Source organism: Macaca thibetana, chromosome 1 (genome assembly GCF_024542745.1).
Source record: "Macaca thibetana thibetana isolate TM-01 chromosome 1, ASM2454274v1, whole genome shotgun sequence".
In the NCBI taxonomy this organism is placed as follows: domain Eukaryota; kingdom Metazoa; phylum Chordata; class Mammalia; order Primates; family Cercopithecidae; genus Macaca; species Macaca thibetana.
Window position 1 is genome coordinate 37,110,832 of NC_065578.1, and position 20,023 is coordinate 37,130,854.

Sequence of the window (20,023 nt, forward strand, 5' to 3'; positions counted from 1 at the left end):
TGGCTGCAAAATTCACCACCACAGGATAGGGTGGGAGCAGTGGACGATAATTTAAGTCCTTGTCACCATCATTAGAAAAGTGAGATGCCTTCCTGGGCCTGGGGTTGACTTTGTAGTCCAATTGAAGGGTGGGAGTAGGCAGTTTGGGTGGGATGGGAGGAAGGGGGGGCAGCTCCCTTGTGATTATGTGTGTTATGATGTTTATAATAGTGTGTAGGTGGCTTGGTGTGCTTGTATATATGGTAACTTTATGTTAGCATGCTTGCATGAATTCATATGTTTCTACTTTATAGATGCCCATTTGTGTGCTTGTGTTAGGGTGCTTTTGCTTGGTTTGTATTAGTGTCAGACACTTGGTTTGTAATTGCGTCAGACAGTGCTTCTGTTTGACAGGGTTTTTGGGATACTGTGTTATTGTGTGTGTGAGTACATCCCCTCTGGTGGGAGACCACATCTCACCCTCCTCAGCCTCAGGGTAGCTCCCTAGGGGAAGAAGGTAGAACAGGAGGGCAGTCCCAACCAGCACCTGCTGGGGGGTGTGGCTCAAGGTTGATTTACATAATCATGACTAGCTGCCTGGTGGCTTGGGGAGCTCTCTTGAAGAGACTCAGTCTGAGCCCAAGTGGGAGACCTCTTAGGGCAGATGGGGAGGTCAGGCTGTCACTGTTAATACCTCTCAGGTATAGTGGCTGCCTCCACCCCATGGCTCAGGAACCTCCAACACCCACAATTCCTGAAACCTGACCTCTGCATAGCCACAGTACACATAACTCTAGCTTCCAGTAGGGTAAGAGTAATGTGGCCACTCTATCAGGAAGCTGTCAGTTTCTGGACACTCCTGTGAGGGATCTTGGGGAAGGAAGGTTATTCTTCCAGCCAGGATTAAGCTGATAAATGGGACCACCTCCCCATTCTCTGTTCACACTGGATCAGCCTTCTTATTCCTCTCTTTCTCCCTAGCTTAATGCAGCCCAGTTTTGGAGTAGTAATTACCTTCACATGACCCAGTAATCATATTCCCTGGGTGTTGAGCAGAGCGTGTGTGTACGGGGATGAAGTCAGGACTTTCCCTTCCCCTCTAGTCACAGAGTGTGAGGTTTGAGGTGGGATTTAATGGGCCTAGTCCTTACATCAACCCACATTTTCCTCTAACCACCCCCACCTCCCTGTCCTAATATAGGGTCAGCTTGGCTAGCCTGGGCATCACCGTTCACTACTCCCCAGATGGCACAGGTGCCCTGTATTCCTGTACATGTGCCTTGTTCATCATCCCACTGTATGTCTCCCCACACCTCTAATGTAGTAGTCTAGCCTGTAGTCAGGGGGAAGAATGGAATGATACAACGACTTGGCTTTTGCAAGGTGGGAAGGTCTGGGGAAAGTTGGCTGGGCTTATTGCTGATCTTTTTTCAGCTTTCTTGGGGGGTAGCAAGTGGAGGGTGGAAGTGGTGAAGGAGGATTTAGGAATTATATTTTGCCAGGGACCTCTCAGCATCTTTCTATATCTCTGGTGGCAGACATCTGTCTGAGCTTAGGGTAGCATCTGCCTAGGCTAGAGATAACATCTGTTTGAGGCTGGGACACCTGGCTGAGCCCAGCACATTATCTGGCCCTGGGACAGCTTCTGTCTGGGCTCAGGACATGTGTTTGAACCTGGCATAACATCTGTCTGGGCCTGGTACATCATCTTCCTGGCCTGGGGGCAATGTCTGTTTGAGCCCTGGATGTGTGTTTAACTTGGGGACATCTGCTGGGCCTGGAACAATACCTGTCTGAGCCTGGGGATGGACTTGTCATTGCAGATAAAATCACCCCTGAGCCTCAGCTTTGGTTTGTGGCTGAACACAGAGTGTGTACAGGGCTCATGTCCCTGTTCTCCTTTCTACTGAGGAAAGGGATCTTAGGTGGAATGCCTCAGTTTACCTTCAATTGTTGGCCCATTGACCTGGTTGCTCTGGGTACCTCGAGCACTGGCCAAAGCCTACAACCCCAGTGGCTTTGGGAAACCAAAGTCAAAAGAACGTATGGGGAGATTGATAGGTTATAAAATCCAGCGACCAGTCTAGGATGATTCTCCCTTCCTCCAATCCCTCATCTAGGTACTTGAGTCAGGTCACAGTGTTCCCACTAAGATACAACTTGGACATGTCACTTGGCACTTGGCTCCTGAGAACCCTTCTATTTATTTATTTGTTTATTTATTTATTTTTTTGAGACAGAGTCTCGCTCTATTGCCCAGGCTGGAGTGCAGTGGTGTAATCTGGGCTCACTGCAACCTCGGCCTCCCGTGTTCAAGCTATTCTCCTGCCTCAGCCTCCCAGGTAGCTGGGACTACAGGTGCGTGCCACCACACCTGGCTAATTTTCCTGAGAACACTTCTATTGCTCCCTGTTATGTACATCGTCAGGCCCAAAGTCCCTGGTAATCCTGCCTCTGCTGACCCTCTGAATCCAGCAACACTGAACTCTGTTCCTGCAAACACACGTGGCCCTCCGAGACCCCTTATCTCCGCACACATGGTTCCCTCTCCTTGGAACGTCCACCGTCTCTGCTTTATATCCTTCAAATTCCAGCACAAGGGTCACCAGCCCTGGGAAGTTTTCCGCTCTAGACTAAGCCACAGACTCTGTCCTGCTTCCACAGTCCATTTGTGCATTAGCCTTTACAGGCCTGTGTTGTCATTAATTCTTTGTGTGTCTGTCTCTCCCATGGGACTGTGAGCTCTGGGGCTCTGGGACTGGATCTGCTTCACCTCTGCCCCCCAGCACCCAGCTCAATTTCCGGTCTATAGTAGGCACCAATAAACAATGCCTGTTGAATGACCACAGGTTGTGCCCCTGTGATCTCATTTCCTTCTTTTTTTTAAATGGGGGTAAGATGGATACTATAGACACTGGTTTTCAGTCTCAGAAGAAGGAGTGGGCTTCAGAGAAGACGGCATGTCTTTTTCATACCTGATTGGTTGACTGTAGCCAAAAGCACTGGGTAATGGACCCAGAGTGCCCTGGACAAGAGCCTGGTGGAGCCCTGTCCTCTCCAAGGTTCTTTATCTTTGACCAAGACGAAGATATATAGGCTGGTAAGAGTCGATACATTTGCTGCTGACAGGAGTGGGAAAGTGCAGTGAAGGTCGAGGGCAGCAGTGAATCCAGACATAATAGCCTCTCTGTGGGCTGCAGGGATGGGACTAAGTCTAATAAGGAGGACTGTGTCGGGCAAATGTCAGGACCTTGACCTGGGTCCAAACCCAACTCCTCGGGGGCAGGTGGGAGAATAGAGGCCTGGCTCAGCGCGAATGGAGAAGTTACAGGGTTCCTAGGTATGCTCGTCTTGCCAGAGAGGGAAAGCCACAAAAAGTGTTATCAATATCAATGTTGTGTCCAGAGCAAGCTGCTTTCACTGGTCAGGACACCCTGGCACCTCACCAGCTTCAGAGGGACATGGATCCCTAAGAATGTGTATGGGGACAGAGGCCAGAGTAGGAGGCCACGTGGAACCGTGAAGAGGTAGCTGAGAAGTGAATGTTCCGAGGACATGATCTCTGCTTTTGTGACTTTTATTCCACCAAATAGGAATATCTTTATGTCTTTTGCTGATGATAAAAACAAAACCATACAAGCTCATTTGTAAACACTAGAAAAGTAGTATACAGAATAGAAAATGGAAGTCCTCCATCAGCCTGTCTGCCTCACTCCTCATAACTACTCCTGGTGGCTATATCTTTCCAGAACCTTCTTTGTGTGGACACACAGTACTTAATAACTTAATAGCTTAGGTCAGTTGAGGGTTTATGATGTGCAGGTACTGTGCTAAATGCTTCTACCCGAGTTTGCGCATTGCATCCTCACAAAAACATTATGGGTTAGCGGCAACTATTATTCCCATTTTACAAATGAAGAAACTGAGACTCAGCGAGTTGAACTCAAACTTGCCAAGGTTATCCAGGTAGTAATCTGTATCGGTATCTATGGATCTATTATGTACAGATATATAGATAGATAGAGATATGAATTCTTCTGGCAGAAGATGGAACCACAGTGCATATAGTGTTTTGTAGCTTGTTTTTTTTGTTGTTGTTGTTATTGTCGAGATGGAGTGTTGCTCTGCTGCCCAGGCTGGAGTGTAGTGGCGCAATCTTGGCTCACTGCAACCTCCACCTCCCGGGTTCAAGCAATTCTCCTGCCTCAGCCTCCCGAGTAGCTGGGATTACAGGTGCGTGCCACCACGCCTGGCTAATTTTTGCATTTTTAGTAGAGATGAGATTTTACCATGTTGGCCAGGCTAGTCTCGAACACCTGACCTCAGGCGATCCGCCTGCTTTGGCCTCCCAAAGTGCTGGGATTACAGGTGTGAGACACCGCGCCTGGCCTCTAACTTGTTTTTTTAAATTCACGGTGTTTGGATGTGTGTCTATTTTTTTAATACATCTATGTTACTCTTTTGAAATGGCTGTGCAGTATTCATTGTGTTGATGCACTGTAATTTATTTAAAATCTACTGATGGACATTGAGATTGCAGCTTCTGCCTCTTGTCTGCAGGGCTGTCCTGGGCCCCAGGGAGCAGATAAACTCTTTGTGACCTGAAGGAGCAGAGTTCAGATCAAACCATGGATATTTTAGGGAGCCAGCGTTCGGGTTCCCCATTCTAAGGACCACCTTGTCACAGACTGAGCTCCCTGACTCTGGAGGAGTTGACTAAAGGCAGAGTAGCTGCTCTCAGGAATGCCGCAGGAGGATTTATGTATCAGGCTGTGGTTTGAGGGGAGCGTGGGTGGGACCTGAGGTATAGGGAAGGGAGTGCTGGTTTTACAGCTTGGAGACCTGCTCAAGTCCCTGTTCCGGCTCCTCCCAGTGCTTCAGTTTTCCCCATCTGTAAAATGAAAATAGAGTACCACAGTAGTTCAGATCATGGGCTTGGAGCAAGGCAGACCTGATTCTGAGTGTAGGTGCTGCCTCTTACCAGCTGTGTGACCAGGGGCAATTTGCTTAAACTGTCTTAGCCATACTTAACTTTAACCCAGGAATACAGTACAAATAGGGGTGTGTGTGTGTGTGTGTGTGTGTGTGTGTGTGTGTGTGTGTGTTTTGAGTCAGGGTCTCACTCTGTTGCCCAGGCTGGAGTGAAGTGACATGATAACAGTTCACTGCAGCCTCAGCCTCCTGGGCTCGAGCGATCCTCCCACCTGAGCCTCCTGAGTAGCTGGGGACTACAGGTGCGTGCTACCACACCCAGCTATTTAAGAAAAATATGTTTTGTAGAGACAGGACCTCATTATGTTGCCCAGGCTGGTCTTGAACTCCTGGGCTCAAGCGATCTTCTCACCTGGGCCTACCAAACTGTTGGGAATATAGACATGAGCCACCGCACCAGCCTACAGATAGTTTGTCTTTACATTTCAACTAATTTTTTTTAAATTTTTGAGATGGAGTCTCGCTTTGTTGCCCAGGCTGGAGTGCAGTGGTGTGACCTGGGCTCACTGCAACCTCTGCCTCCTGGGTTCAAGCAATTCTCCTACCTCAGCCTCCCAAGTCGCTGGGATTACAGGCGCCAACTACAACGTCCAGCTAATTTATTTTTATTTTTAGTAGAGACGGGATTTCACCATGTTGGCCAGTCTGGTCTGGAATTCCTGACCTCAGGTGATCCACCTGCCTCGGCCTCCCAAAGTGCTGGGATTACAGGCATGAGCCTTCATGCCTGGCCTCAACTAATATTTTTTTATCACCTGTTTTGGGCCAAGCAGTGGGGATGTAGCCATGAAAAAGATAGAAAAAGTCACTGTCCTCAGAGAATGTACATTCTAGAAGAGGAGGGAAGAGAATCAGACAGGAAAGAAGTAAACAGTTTCACATGAGATGACTACAGATTGTACTAAGAGTTTTGAAGGGACCGTATCGGATGCTATGAGAGAGTTGCTGGAGGGGCCTAGATGCAGTGGTTGAGAAAACCGTCTCTGAGGATGTGATGTGGGAGCTGAGGCTTGGGGATGAGAAGGGCCGGTCACGCTGAGAGCCATGGAAAGAGTGTCCTGGCAGGGAAGACTGTGAGGTGCCAAGGTGTCCTTGTGTGTCCAAGGAACAGAAGGCGGCTGGTGTTGCTGGAGCTGAGTGGCAGAGGAGAGAGCAGCTGGAGCTGAGATCCAAGAGGGAGGTGATGCAGACCTAGCAGGCCCTTGCAGAACGTGGTCAGGAGTCTGACATCCTGCTGAGGGTGAATTTCTATTTCTTAGGGTTCTCATGAGGGTTCAACAAGATATGCATGTTTGGGTTTCCCCAGAAGCAGATCCTGAGATAAGGATTTGAACGCATGCAGGAAAGTGATTCCAGGAACTGCTGGTAAGGAGTGGGCCTGTGAGACTGGGAGGGGAGGAAGCCCACAGAGGGAGCCCCTTGGAGCAAGTTGCGAGTTACAGTATGGGTAACTGTGCCACTGAGGATCACTGGGTGCCTGTGTTGAACACACTTCTGAGAGTTACCCCACTTGCTAGATGAGGGAGCCAGGCCATTTATGTACTGTCATGTCAGTCATTCTGGGGGTTGGAGTGGAGGTTAATTTTCCAGCACTCTGGGCCTGCCTTGGGAGGGCAGAGCAGCCTCCTGGAGACCAGAAGAAGCCCTCAGGCAAAGATGCAGCTGCAGGCATTTGGAAGTCAGGCTGGAGTACACTGAAACGGTAGGGCCTGGAGGAATGGGGGTGGAGTGCCAGCACTATCTGCTACTCATGGAGAGCTTGTGGCATGGGAAGCACCCAATCGATGATAGTAATTATTACTGATAATATTAATGGTAGTTTTACTAATGATTATTGTCATTGTGAGGGTTGAATTGGAGGATATTAATCAGAGCTCACATATATTGGTCTTTTTTTTTTTTTTTTAGGCAGAGTCTCGCTCTGTCGCCCAGGCTGGAGTGCAGTGGCGTGATCTCGGCTCACTGCAAGCTCCGCCTCCTGGGCTCACACCATTCTCCTGTCTCAGCCTCCCGAGTAGCTGGGACTACAGGTGCCCGCCACCACACCCAGCTAATTTTTTGTATTTTTAGTAGAGATGGGGTTTCACCGTGTTAGCCAGGATGGTCTCAATCTCCTGACCTCATGATCCGCCTGCCTCAGCCTCCCAAAGTGCTGGGATTACAGTCGGGAACCACTGTGCCGGGCCATATTAGGTCTTTATAGGTGCCAGCAGTAAGTGCTTCTAAGCACTTTACAGGCTATCTCATTTCATACCTGTAGTAGCCAGTATGTAGGATAATGCACGGTGTGTAGCAGGCAGTCAGTAAATGGTGGTTGATTCTTCAAACTTAGAAGTTCTAGAACTTCAGGTGATGAATTTGGGACTGTTCGATGGACCCCTAGATGCTGAGGGTTCTTGTCCCAAACCTCCTGAGCTACAGGCAGCCTCCCTGGTGCCTTGAGATGCTGACTCAGCAGAGAAAGATGTAAATTCCTACCTTGGTTTGCATACAATTTACACATATTTATTTATGAGTGTCTTTGATTAATGTCAAAGTGCCTGTGTGATTTTTCTGCCAGGCTTCTGGGCCCTGCAAGGGCATGGCTGGCATGGATATGGCTGCAGGCTCCGTGTGAGCAAGTGGCGGTTCTCGGGTGGACTGAAAGTGACAGCCGTGGGTAGTGGCTGGCAGCCATAGAGGGCACAGTGAGCAGCCTGGAGCCTGGTATTCTAGGGTGATTTGGGCAGCTGGTGTGAGTGGCGGATGTCTGTTAGCATGTGGCAGGGTCCAGCCAAGGGGCTGGGCGCAGGTCAGGGCTCCAGGCACTGGGGTGAGTGACTGTGGGCCCACAGTTGGCCATGGTCTTGGAGGAGCCTGGGGGCAGCCACATTTTCTGGGTGGGAACTCAGACCCAGGGAGCCAGGACAAGCTCAGGTTCTAGGACTCATGGTGGTGGGAAAGGCTTCCAAACAAGGCAGAACTCAGAGGCTGTCTCTGCAGAGTGCCTGCACCCCGGTGGTGCCCAGGGCAGGAATCCTCTGCTTAGATGCTCTGAGAAAGGGAGTGCTCTCTGCAGTCAAGACCTGGGACAGGAATTGAGAAAATCTGCCAATCAGCAAGAATATTCTGTGTGCCGGCAATGCCCAGCCCTGTGACTGGAACTGTGGAGAAGATCAGTCCTAGCCTGTAAACTTTGGCAGGAGAACTGGTGAGATAAGGAGGGAAGGGCAGGCCCCGACCTTGGTGGAGGCTCTGTACCTGGCACCATGTGGTACTTACATCCATTATCTCCTTTAATCCTCACAAAGGCCCAGACAGGCAGTTAATGGCATATCTCCTCATTATAGGGGAGAAGCAGGGATCAGAGAGCTGTAGTAACTTGCCCAAGGTCACACAGCAAGTGAGTGGAGGAGTCTAGATTTGAACCCAGCTCTGTTTCATTCCAGAGCCCAAGCACTTGAGAGTTTATTCTGCCTCAGCTAGGTGTAAAATAAGGATAAAACCAACATCATTTAGTTTTTGTGAGTTAAATGGGCTCAAGTGTGTGGACAGCTTAGCATGGTGACTGGCACAGAGTAAGTGCTCAGTAAAAGTGTTTTTTTCTTAAGTGGTACAGCAAGGATTCTTAAATCCTGGTTCATTGCACCCTCCTGTTTGCATGGTACTGTGGTTTTTGCCAAGGTCAATTGGGAGGGCAGATGGTTGGGAACAGAGCATGACCTCTGCTATGGGTTGAGTGAGCCCTTGTCATGCAGGGACACTGATAGTCATCAGCAGATGGGTGGGACACCTGCCAGGCCAGATCCTCTGTTGGCTCAAGGCCCAGTCCTGGATAGGGTAGGGACACTGAGGCTGTCTAGTCAGGATTGCCTGGATATGTGTGTGTGTGTGTGTGTGTGTGTGTGTGTGTTTGTGTGTAGACTTGGTGAGGGTCCTGGTCTGGAGAAGGAGAGACAACTTTGGGAAGTGGGGAGCTCTCCCAGCAGGCAGTGGTCAGAGCACTTTTGTATTTCCAGCTGCAGAGATCTAAATCAGGTGAGAGACTGAACTATGTGAAAATGTGTGGGAAATCACTCCTGGCAGAGGGAACAGCGAGTGCAAAGGCCCTGGGGTGGGAATGAACTTAATGTGTACATCCACCTTCCACAGTAGCTGTGGAGACAGTATTGACTCCAATGATCCAGTATTTGAAGTAGAGGAGCCAAGCGGGGACAGGATTCATTTATTCCTTCAACAAACATTTAGTGCTCGCTTTGTGCCAGGCACTATCCTAGGTGCCAATGGCTAACACTTATTTGGTGCTCACTGCTTCTAAGCACTTTATGTATATTATCTCATTTAGTCTTCACAGCACCACATTGAGTTGGTGAAGTCTGGGGAGACAGTTGGTCTTCCTCTGATTCCTCTACCGTCTTCCCATCTCTCAGCCACCTCAGGCACCCAGTGTGTGCCACCCAGGAAGACTAGGATCTCCACAGTGGGTGAGGTGGGGCAGTTCTGAGAACATGACTGCTGCAGGGTCTTTCCCATCCTGACTGGGCCCTGCTAAGGCTCAGGCTGTGAGCCTCCTGGGAGCCACCCAGTAGACAGGCTAGAAAGGGTGCTCTCCAGTCAGACCTGCCTCAGAACATCCCCTCCCAGGGGGCTTCCAGTTATACCTTCTCTGTCCCTTCTCTACCACGCAGCTCCTGGCCTCCGTCCAACCCCTTTGTGTAGCTTAAGCCCTGTTTTTGGGCTCTACCTAGGGAGCCACGTTCCAGTTCAGGTCTGAGACTGCTGGCAGGGAGAAAAGAAAAAAATCCATTTTCTGATGGGGCAGTCCCTGAACACTCCCTGTGGCTTCACTAACTCTGCCGGGGGCAGCAGGGTGGTTCGCACTTTGCCTGACTCACTCTGTCCTTTCTTTACGATGATCAGCTCACAGGGCCTCAGCCAGGGCAGGCTTTTTAGTTCCTGACTGCCCACCTGTGCCTGTGCACCCAGCTTGTGCCTGTGATCAGGGCTCCTCACCCTCTTCACCCTGGAGGAAAAGGGGCAGAAAAGATTAAATAGAAAATTGCTCAAAATTCAGAGGCCATGGAACAGATCTGGCAGTTCCAGTAATCTTCGGTGAATAAATAAACCTGGCAAAGGGGGTTTTCTGGGTGGGGTGAAGGAAAAGGAAGGTCTTGTATGATGGGCTGTGCTAACCTGGAAACCATGACTCCATCTGTCATTCCATTCATCTGTCTATCCATCTAGCCAACCATCCATAATCCCTTCCTTCCTTCCTTCCTTCCTTCCTTCCTTCCCTCCCTCCCTCCCTCCCTCCCTCCTTCCTTCCTTCCTTCCTTCCTTCCTTCCTTCCTTCCTTCCTTCCTTCCTTCCTTCCTTCCCTCCCTCCCTCCCTCCTTCCTTCCTTCCTTCCTTCCTTCCTTCCTCCCCTCCCTCCCTCCCTCCCCCTCCCTCCCTCCCTCCCTCCTTCCTTCCTTCCTTCCTTCCTTCCTTCCTTCCTTCCTTCCTTCCTTCCTCCCCCTCCCTCCCTCCCCCTCCCTCCCTCCCTCCCTCCCTTCCTTCTCTTCATCCATCCATCCACCCACCCACCCACCCACTGACTGCTTGCCTGATGTAGCCACCAGCTCAGTTATGCTTACTGAGTGAATGTGCTGGGAGCTAGTCAGTATTTATGCTTTTAGGACCCCTCTGTTTGTGCATTTCCTCTCCTCACCCAGTTTGTACAGAGCTCCTTGTGAAGTGAAGTTCCTCCATCTCTGTAGAGCCAAGAGGAGGGGCTCTGTGTTGGCTGTGGGGTTGGCAGCAGCTGCCTGGCTTGGGCACCCTGGTTAATGGGAATCTTGCATGCTGCTGCCACCCCTGCTGCACCAGGCCTATGACTCTCAGTCCCAGCTGTGGAGGATGCCAATGTGGTCACCAGGTGAGCGGGGCCAGGGCTTTGCGCTGCTCCAGGGGTGGGGCCTTGTTGCCTGGCAGCCTGCCCATGATGCTGAGGGGCTGTTGGCCTCCAGCCAGCACCAAGCTTTTAGAGTGATACAGTTGTATTGCTGCAGAGCCTCTCCACACTACTGTAGAAAACGGTCTGGGGCCAGGCATGATGGCTCATGCCTGTAATCCCAGCACTTTGTGAGGCTGAGGCAGGTGGATCACCTGAGGTCAGGAGTTCGAGACCAGCCTGACCAACATGGTGAAACCCCATTGCTACTAAAAATACAAAAAATTAGCTGGGCATGGTGACACATGCCTGTAATCCCAGCTACTTGAGAGGCTGAGGCAGGAGTCACTTGAACCCGGAAGGTGGAGGTTACAGTGAGCTGAGATTGCGCCATTGTACTCCAGCCTGGGCAACAAGAGCGAAACTGTCTCAAAAAAAAAAAAAAGTCTGGGACTCTGGGCCTGGGAACCAGGAAGGGTTGCGGTAGTTGCCATCTCTGTTCTCGGAGGGGTGAGTGGGTAGATGAGCTTTGAACCCAGCAGCTGCTATGGGCCTGAGAGTTGGGGCCAGTTCTCCCGGCCCCACCCAGACCTGGCTTGGACAGCAGATGTGGGGCAGCACACGGGCTAGGCGCTGAGCTGTGTTGGCTGGAAGTGAAACTGCAGAGGGCCCAGAGGCAACGGAGATAGAGATGCAAATAGAGCAGAGGGATATGGAGATTGAGGGGGTGGGGTGGGTGGGGAGGGTGGAGAAAGAGAGAGAGAGAGAGAGAGAGAGAGAGACTCAGAAAGGCAAGACAGAGTCAGTGAGAGAGGGAAGATTCGAAGGACTGTGAAGAGAAGGATCAGGGGAGGGGAGTCCGGGGCAAGGGAACAAAGCGGGGTGTGGTGGGCTCAGGGGAGCAGGTCTTCCAAAGGCAGGGGATGCAGAGAGTAATGATAGCTTAAGAAAAGCCCCCTCCTGTGTGGACAGCCCCCTACAGTGAACAAACTTTCCCACTTGCCAAAACTCATTCAGGCCTCCTGATAGCTGGGCTGAGATGGGGTTGGAGATCCTCCGTGATGCAGGATGGGAGCTGGAACTGGAACTGGGACTGGCTGGAGTGGGTAACACAGGGTGGGGGTGATGAGTGGCTTAGAGACAGAGCCCCCAGCTGGGCCCGAGTCCCTGCCGTGACCGAGTCTTCCCCAGCTGTGTTCCCGGGCCAGGCTTGTGCTCACCATTCCTGCCACCATGACAGTGCTGCTTTGTTTCCTGGGAGGAGGTGCGTCGCTCTCAAGTCCCGGCTGCTGACTGTAGTGGATGCTGTGGTGCTTGCTCAGATTCCCCTTCAGGTCTGAGGCACTCGCTCCCCAGCTTCTGGGTGTGTGGGCTGTGGATGACTCACAGCTGAATCTGTCTCAGGGAATTGCCTTTGATGGAAGTGGGGGGAGAACCTTGCCCAAGGTTATTCCTCCTCCCCGGGGGCAGCTTGTATCCAATGGCCTATTGATTTTGGGGGTGGGGGGTTGTACAAAGGCCAAGTCCCCTTGCATCAACTTGTGACACTACTGAAGGGCCATCCCGGTTCCAGAGGTCCTTGGGAGATTGGCTGAGGCCTTTGGTATGACTGCGTGGCAGATCAATTTCTCCATTTGCCCAACACTGCTTCCCTCGCTTCCTGTTGTTCTTGGGATTACTTCCCAGTAAACTCCCCCAGAGATGGTGAGGCTGTGAGATTAGACACCCAAGAAGGCCAAACTCTGGCCCCTAACAACAGAACTGGTGAAGAGATGTGAACTTGGAACAGTTGTTACCTCTGAGACGATCCATCCTTGAGTGAGCAGAGCCTCCATGCCCACAGATGCCATGTCTGGTCCCCTAGCCATGGACCCCAAGGATGGGAGAGAGAAGAGGCTTGCCCCATGGGGCTGAGGATTGATCCTTAAGCCCAGCTTGGGAATTGGGACACCAGAGCCTGGGTCTTTCTCAGCCCAGAAGCCTTGCCTGACCTTGGGCCAGCCCTCTCTGCCTTGCCAATACCAATCTCACAGTCTCAGAGTATTTCCAGGGATTCTGACCTATGACACTAACGCTAAACACTGGACACCAGCCTGGACTCAGTTCAGCTCCCCTCCCTCCCATCCTTGTTTTCTTTCTAATTCTCATCGACATCAGACAGGTATCTGTGTGTATCAGGGAGAAGTTGGAGGAGGAGGGAATGTTCATCCAGACCTCTCCACCCTGGGCAAAACCCCCCTGTGCATTCCCAGAAGAAAAATCATAGAGAACTCATCCCCTAGGGGGTAAGCTCAGAAGGGGCAGGGCCCTGTGCTGTCTGGCACATGAAAGGTGCTTGATGGTTTTGAGTGATGACGACTGGCGCCTTTCTGCTCCACCAGAGAGGCAGGAGATGTGGTGGTTCGGGGGCTGGAGCCAGACTGCCTGGTTCACATGCCAGCCCTGCCAGTCAGAAGCTGGGTGACCTTGGGTAATAAGGGCAAAATGAGTTAATCTATATCAAAGTACTTAGAACACAAAATGGCCCATGTTAGCTATTATTATTATTATTATTTTTTTAGTTGTAAGATAACACCTGATCCTCCAGGTTGGTGGGACTGTAGATCCCATGTCTAAGAGATGCACACACACATAAGGAATTATTTCTTTAGTGAACAAGGAGTCCCATGTGTTGCCCTGTATCCCTATAACCTCATGCAGTGCAAGCTCCTCACTTGGCAACTCTGCAGATAAGGCAGAGAGGGCTGGGCCAAGGTCATACAATGCTCTGGGCTGAGGAAGACCCAGGCCCTGGTGTCCAGTTCCCAAGCTGGGCTCAAGCCTCAATTCTCAGCCCCATAGCCTCTTCTCTCCCCCATCCTTGGGGTCCATGGCTAGGGGACAGGACGTGGCATCTCTGGGCAGGGAGGCTCTGCTTGCTCAGGGACGGATTGTCTCAGAGGTGACCACTGCTCCAGGCTCATATCTCCCTCTCTATACCCAGTTCTGCTGTTGGGGCCAGGGTTTGGCCTTCTTGAGTGTCTAAGGGATCAGATGAGAGGCCACTGAAGTTCTGAGGGTTAGTCTCTGGTACTGTGCTTGCTGCACAGAGATTGCAGTGGTCAGGTAACTGTAAATAATAATACCAAACCATAACGTTCACCCAGCACTCTCATTCCCTTCCTACCTCATTTACCCCAACAATGATCCCACGAAGTAGGACTTGCCCCTTCTGCTGCTGCCAGCAGGGGTGGGACTCTAAGCCCCGCCCCTCAGCACCTGGGAACCACCTCTTACCTGGTCTTCCTGCTGTCTCACTCCTGCCGCACTCGAGCTGTGCTGTCTAGTACAGTCCCCACATGTAGCCAGTGGGCGCATGAAACGTGACTAGGCCAACTTGAGATGTGCTGTAAATACAAATATGTACTGGCTTTTGAAGACGTGGTATAAAGAAACCAATGTAAAACGTCGCTAATAATTTTTTTTATATAGATGACATGTTGAGATGATAGTATTTTGGGTGAAACAAAATATATTGTTGAAGTTAATTTCACCTGATTCCTTACTGTTTTTCATCTGGCCACTAGAAATTTTTAAATTATGCATGTGCCTTGAAACATATTTCTGTTGGACAGTGTGTTATTCACACAGCAACCAGCGTTATCCTTTAAGATCTTGGTGATTATGTTCCTTCTCTGATCACAACTCTTTATTATTATGACTTTTCTTTTTCTTTTTTTTTGAGACAGAGTCTCACTCTGTCACTCAGACTGGAGTGCAATGGCACAATCTCAGCTCACTGCAACCTCTGCCTCCCAGGTTCAAGCAATTCTTGTGTCTCAGCCTCCCAAGTAGCTGGGATTACAGGCGCGTGCCACCACACCTGGCTAATTTTTAAAATTTTTTTTATTTTTAGTAGAGATGGAGTTTTACCATGTTGGTTAGGCTGGTCTCCAACTCCTGACCTCAGGTGATCTGCCCGCCTCAGCCTCCCAAAGTGCTGGAATTACAGGCGTGAGCCACTGCTCCTGGCTACTTTTCTTATTTTTAAGAGATGGAGGTCTCACTGTGTGGCCCAGGCTGGCATGCAGTGGCTATTCACAGGCATGATTATAGCACACTATAGCCCTGAACTCCTGGGCTCAAGTGATCCTCCTGTCTCAGCCTTCTGAGCACCTGGTACTCAGGCGTGCACCGCCATGCCCATCTGCTCACAACCCTTTACAAGCTCCCGTCACACAAGATAAAAGCCAGTTACTTACCATGGCCTTCAAGACCCTTTGAGGGTAATTCACCCTCTTGCTTCCTTGCAGATCTTCCCTCCTACTGTGCGTGGCTAGCACATGCTCCTTTGTTCTAGCCACACTGTAACTCCTTAAACTTGCTAAGCTTATTTCCACCCCAGGGCCTTTGCTTGCTGTTCCCTTTGCAGGGACTGATTTGCCAGCTCTCCATATGCTCACTCTCTCACTTGATTCTGATTTCTGCTCAGATGTCCCTTCCTCAGGGAGGCCTTTTCTGTCCATCATAGCCAAAACAAATGCCTCTGTATTCTCCAATCCCTTGGGCAGAACGTTAACTCTCACGTAACATTACATACATGGCCTAGGGTTTCTCATCCTGTAGTCATGAAAATCCCATTGGCACTTGGGAAGCTCTTAGAGATAACTAGTTCAATCCCCCCATTTTATGGAGGAGGAGATCGAGGTCTAGGGAAGGAAGAATCTTGCCCAAGTTCATAGGCATGGAAATAGTAATAGCCAGCTACCATTTATTGAACATCTACTCTATGCTAGGGATTTCATATCCATTCTTTTGTTTATTCGCATTATTTTCTTAGTAGTCTCTGATTTTGCAGTTGAAGAAGCTGAGGCTCAGAGAGGTTGGGTGATTTGTCTGAAGTCACATAGCAGGAGGGCATAGACTGGGATTCGGACCCAGATCTGTTTGATACCAAAGATTGTTGTTCCTCTGGCCTCTGTGGGTTCCCACATTCCAGGACCCAGGTCCTGCGTCTCAGGCCAGAAGATTTTCTATATTGGCTGGCTCTTCTGTGGGATGCAGGCAGTGGATGAGAAGGGAAACGACAGCAAATAGAGGAAGCACAAGTGTCTGGCCTCAGTGTTGGGTGCACACGAAACAAATGGGAAAAGGAGGAGAGGGGCTCCCTTACCCCTGCCCCAAGGCCCAGCAAGGCAGGCCCCCAGCAGCCTGGCTTTCTCCCTCCCTTGGGGGCTGGAGCTGCTTCTCCGCCTCTGCCCGCCTGATCAGGGCAGAGCTCGGCTTCATGTATTATTAATAGCACTGCCAGCCTTCCTGTTTTCACGCTGATAACCTGCAGGGGAGGGCTGATGGGAGGGAGGGAGCAAGGTGGCAAACCCTGGAGTTTCTAGGGTCCCTTCCCTGTCAGTAGAGCAGCTCTGCGGGGGTTGGCCCCAAGTCTCTGAAGTTGGTTTCTAGAACCTCCCCCATCCAAGCCCATGGGAAGGGACCAGGGCCTCCTAAAGGGAAATCACATGGGAGGTTGGAATGTGGGGTCTGGGAAGGGTCCTGTCACTCAATCCATCTAGGATACCAACGGCTCAAATCACCTTGGCCCTCCCCCGAGGCAGATGTGCCCATGTCTAGGGTACATGGGGCTCAGAGCTGAGGATTCAGGGGTGTGTGTGTTTGTGTGTGTGTTCATGTATGCACGTGTGAATGTACGTGTGTGTGTGTGTGTGTGTGTGTATTTGAGAGAGAAAGAGAGAGAGAGAGCATGAGAGAGTGAGCGCTTGGCTCCCAAATTCCACTATGATAAGAGATCTCTGAGATCCAGCCACACATGGACTTCAGGCCATATCTGAGCTGACCTCTCCCTGCCCCCCCGCCCCACGCCTAATCTTTTTCCTTTCTAGAGCCCAACATGGGTGCCAAAGGCAGGTTACAGATGGAGCCACCCTGTCAGGGACTACGGTTGGGTGGGGTGGGGTGGGTAGGGGCCCGCCCCTTCCATCCGGCCCATAGGCTGGAGATGGCTCTAGGGGACAACAGGTGCCAGGTGTGCATCTCTTTCCAACTTCTTATTCAGTGACGTCACGTTGGTTGTTTGAAATTGGTCATGGCGGGAGGATTTACATTACATAATTCAGCAAATGCTACAAATCAGGGTTCTGCACCCCTAGTGCCAGTTGTTAGACATTTAGTAGCACAGCTCTTGGACCAGTATGGAAGGCTCTGCTGCATCTCATCTAGAACATGCCTATACTGTTTTGTTTTGTTTTGTTTTGTTTTGTTTTTTTGAGTCAAGGTCTGGCTCTATCACCCAGGGTGGAGGAATGCAGTGGTGCAATCTTGGCTCACTGCAACCTCCACCTCCTGGGCTCAATCGATCCTCCCACCTCAGCCTCCTGAGAGGATAGGACTACAGGTGTGCACCACCACACCCAGCTAATTTTTGTATTTTTTGTAGAGGTGGGATTTCGCCATGTTGCCCAGGCTGGTCTCGAACTCCTGGGCTCAAGTGATCCACCCACCTTGGGCTCCCAAAATACTGGGATTGCAGGCATGAGCCACTGTGCTCGGCCACGCCTATACTTTTTCTATCTTTTATCTCTTCGCCGACTGCTCCCGTGAAGTCTTTCCTCTCTTCCCTCTTGCCTCTTTTCTTTTCTTTTTTTGAGACAGAGTCTCGCTCTGTCGCCCAGGCTGGAGTGTAGTGGCATGGTCTTGGCTCACTGCAAGCTCCCCCTCCCGGGTTCATGCCATTCTCCTGCCTCAGCCTCCCAAGTAGCTGGGACTACAGGCACCTGCCACCACACCTGGCTAATTTTTTGTATTTTTAGTAGATGCGGGGTTTCACCGTGTTAGCCAGGATGGTCTCGATCTCCTGACCTCATGATCCGCCCGCCTCGGCCTCCCAAAGTGCTGGGAATACAGGTGTGAGCCACCACGCCTGGCCTTGCCTATTAATTTTCAATAATGATAATAAGAGGAGTCATGATATTGGCTAACATTTCTTACGTGCTTGTTAATTATTTTCTGGGTCTGTTGGAAGAGCTTTACAAGATTCACTTCATACTTCACATCCAGTGACTATTATTTCCAGTTTACAGATGAGGTAACTGAGGCACAGAGAGGTTAAGGAATACTTGAGGTCACACAGCTGGTAAACAGCAGAGCTGGGACCCAGCTATGACCCCTATCTGGCTCCATGGCTGGTGCTGACAGATACTATATTGTCCCTGCCTCCCTGCAAGGGCTGCATGTGGGTGCCTCCTACAAGTCTCTGTGACTGTCCTGGTACTTGGGCCTCTGTGACTTCCTTTGTTGTCTCCCCAGAGCTATGCACTTGGAATTGTCCTTACTGGGCCCAGGTCTCTCCTGACACCCCCAGACTGGGAGCTGCTTGAGCACAGTATCTGGGTGTGATTCTTCTGGTGCCTTCAGTACCTGGCCCAGGAGCGAGTGCAGAGGGTGCTTGCTGAATGACCTGCTAGTGGGGGTAACCATGTGGCACAGCACCTGGCACCTGGCACACATGCCTGTGCACAATGCCCAGTAAGGGGCAGCTGTGCTTATTAGAGCCTGGGCTCCATTTTCCAGCACATTTTGATGAGTGCCTTTCATATGCCAGTCCCTGTTCCAGGAGCTGGGGTTTATCGTGGTAAATAAAACCGACGAAAACTTTGTTCTCTTGGACAAAGCTTATGTTCTGGTGGGGGAGACATCTAATAAACAAGATAAAGAATGAAAATATAAAGCATTTAGGGATATGTGCTCAGGGGAAAAATAAAGCAGGGAAGAGGCTAGAAAGTGTCCAGGGGCCGTTGAGATTTTGATGGGTTGGTCAGGAGCCTGTCGGACTTCACTGAGAAGGTGACAGTTTAGGAAGTGAGGGAGTGAGCTGTACTGTTTGCTGGGGGAAGAACATTCTAGGCTGAGTGAAGATCCTGGGGTAGGAACTTGCTGGACATGTTTGAGCAACATCAAGGGGACCAGTGTGGTTGGAGCAGGCAGAACAGAGGAGAAAATTGGTCAAGGAGTTATTGGAGTCAAGAGAGGCAAGTGAGGGAAAGAAGGGCTAGTGGCAGTGGTGGTATAGAGTGGGCATGGAGAGGGTTATGAGAGGCAACAGCTTTTCCTTCTGCCCTATGAGAAGCAGGAGAGGGACAGCTTCGAGAGGAGGGAGCAAGAGAGGGCTCTGCTTTCTGTAGCCAAAAACAGTCCTGCAGCTCTTGACTGGGTCTTTGGCCCTTTGTAGACCCAGTTGCAATGCAGAATTGCCTCGATTTCCCCTCTAGACTCCTACCAGTTGCTCCTCTGTCCTGGCCACAAGAAAGTCCTGCCCTAAGGGCACTGCTGGTCTGAAATGGCATCTTCCTCGTCCTTGGGTTTCTGCTGCCCTCTCTGCCTGCCCCTCACACCTTAGGGAATACTGACTCCATGGTCAGGCTTGTGAAGTGCTAACAGTGGACTGGCCACTCTTGGAGCTCCTGCTTTCCAGCCCCTTCCCTCCATGTTCCTGAGGTCCAGCCTCCAGGCACAATCTGCCCCAAGAAGAATGCAGGAGAGACCCAGGGCCTGGAGAGGCTGGCAATGTAGGGATGAGGTGGCAAAAAAGGAAAGAGATTGGGAAGGTTGTGAGTTCAGTGGGCACAGGGGGCCTGGGCAGAGGTCTCCTGCCCAGCAGGAGTCTAGGACTGTGGAGTGGAGGTGGTGCCAGGGCAGGTGATGTCTGGGCTGGGAGCGTGCGGACTGGATTTATTTGTCCAATGCCACACCCCACCCCAGAGCCCTAAGTGCTCAGCATCATAAATAAAACTCACCTAATAAATCTCCCCTGTAAATTTTCTGCGTAGAATTTCATTACTTGTCTTGTTTCCAGTCATTAGGTTTTAGTCCAATTCGGAGTTGTCCCGATGGCTGTGTAAATCATGCCTGCACCCTGGGGAGCGTGAACTGCAGGGAGAAATCACGCCTGGGCCTGCAGGGGTGACAGCTCAAGCCTGAACAGCTGGACCCTGTGGGGAGTCGGCTGCTTGCACTGAGCTCCTCCTATTCTCCTTGCCCTGGATGGGGAAGGAACTATCATTAACTGAGCACCTAACAAGTGCCAGGAACTTTATATACATCATCTTGAATCCTCACACCAGCCCCACAAACTAGGAATTACTATCACCA

The 20,023-nt window shown here is 50.8% G+C and overlaps 3 protein-coding genes across 4 annotated transcripts in view; 2 read left to right on the forward strand and 1 right to left on the reverse strand.

Annotated features, from left to right (window-relative positions):
• Positions 1–20,023, forward strand: part of NDUFS5 (NADH:ubiquinone oxidoreductase subunit S5) — a 1,192,795-nt gene that overhangs the window by 216,879 nt on the left and 955,893 nt on the right. The window lies entirely within an intron of this gene.
• The window catches only part of SF3A3 (splicing factor 3a subunit 3), a 592,026-nt gene that overhangs the window by 100,304 nt on the left and 471,699 nt on the right, over positions 1–20,023 (reverse strand). The window lies entirely within an intron of this gene.
• The window catches only part of AKIRIN1 (akirin 1), a 1,026,732-nt gene that overhangs the window by 81,983 nt on the left and 924,726 nt on the right, over positions 1–20,023 (forward strand). The window lies entirely within an intron of this gene.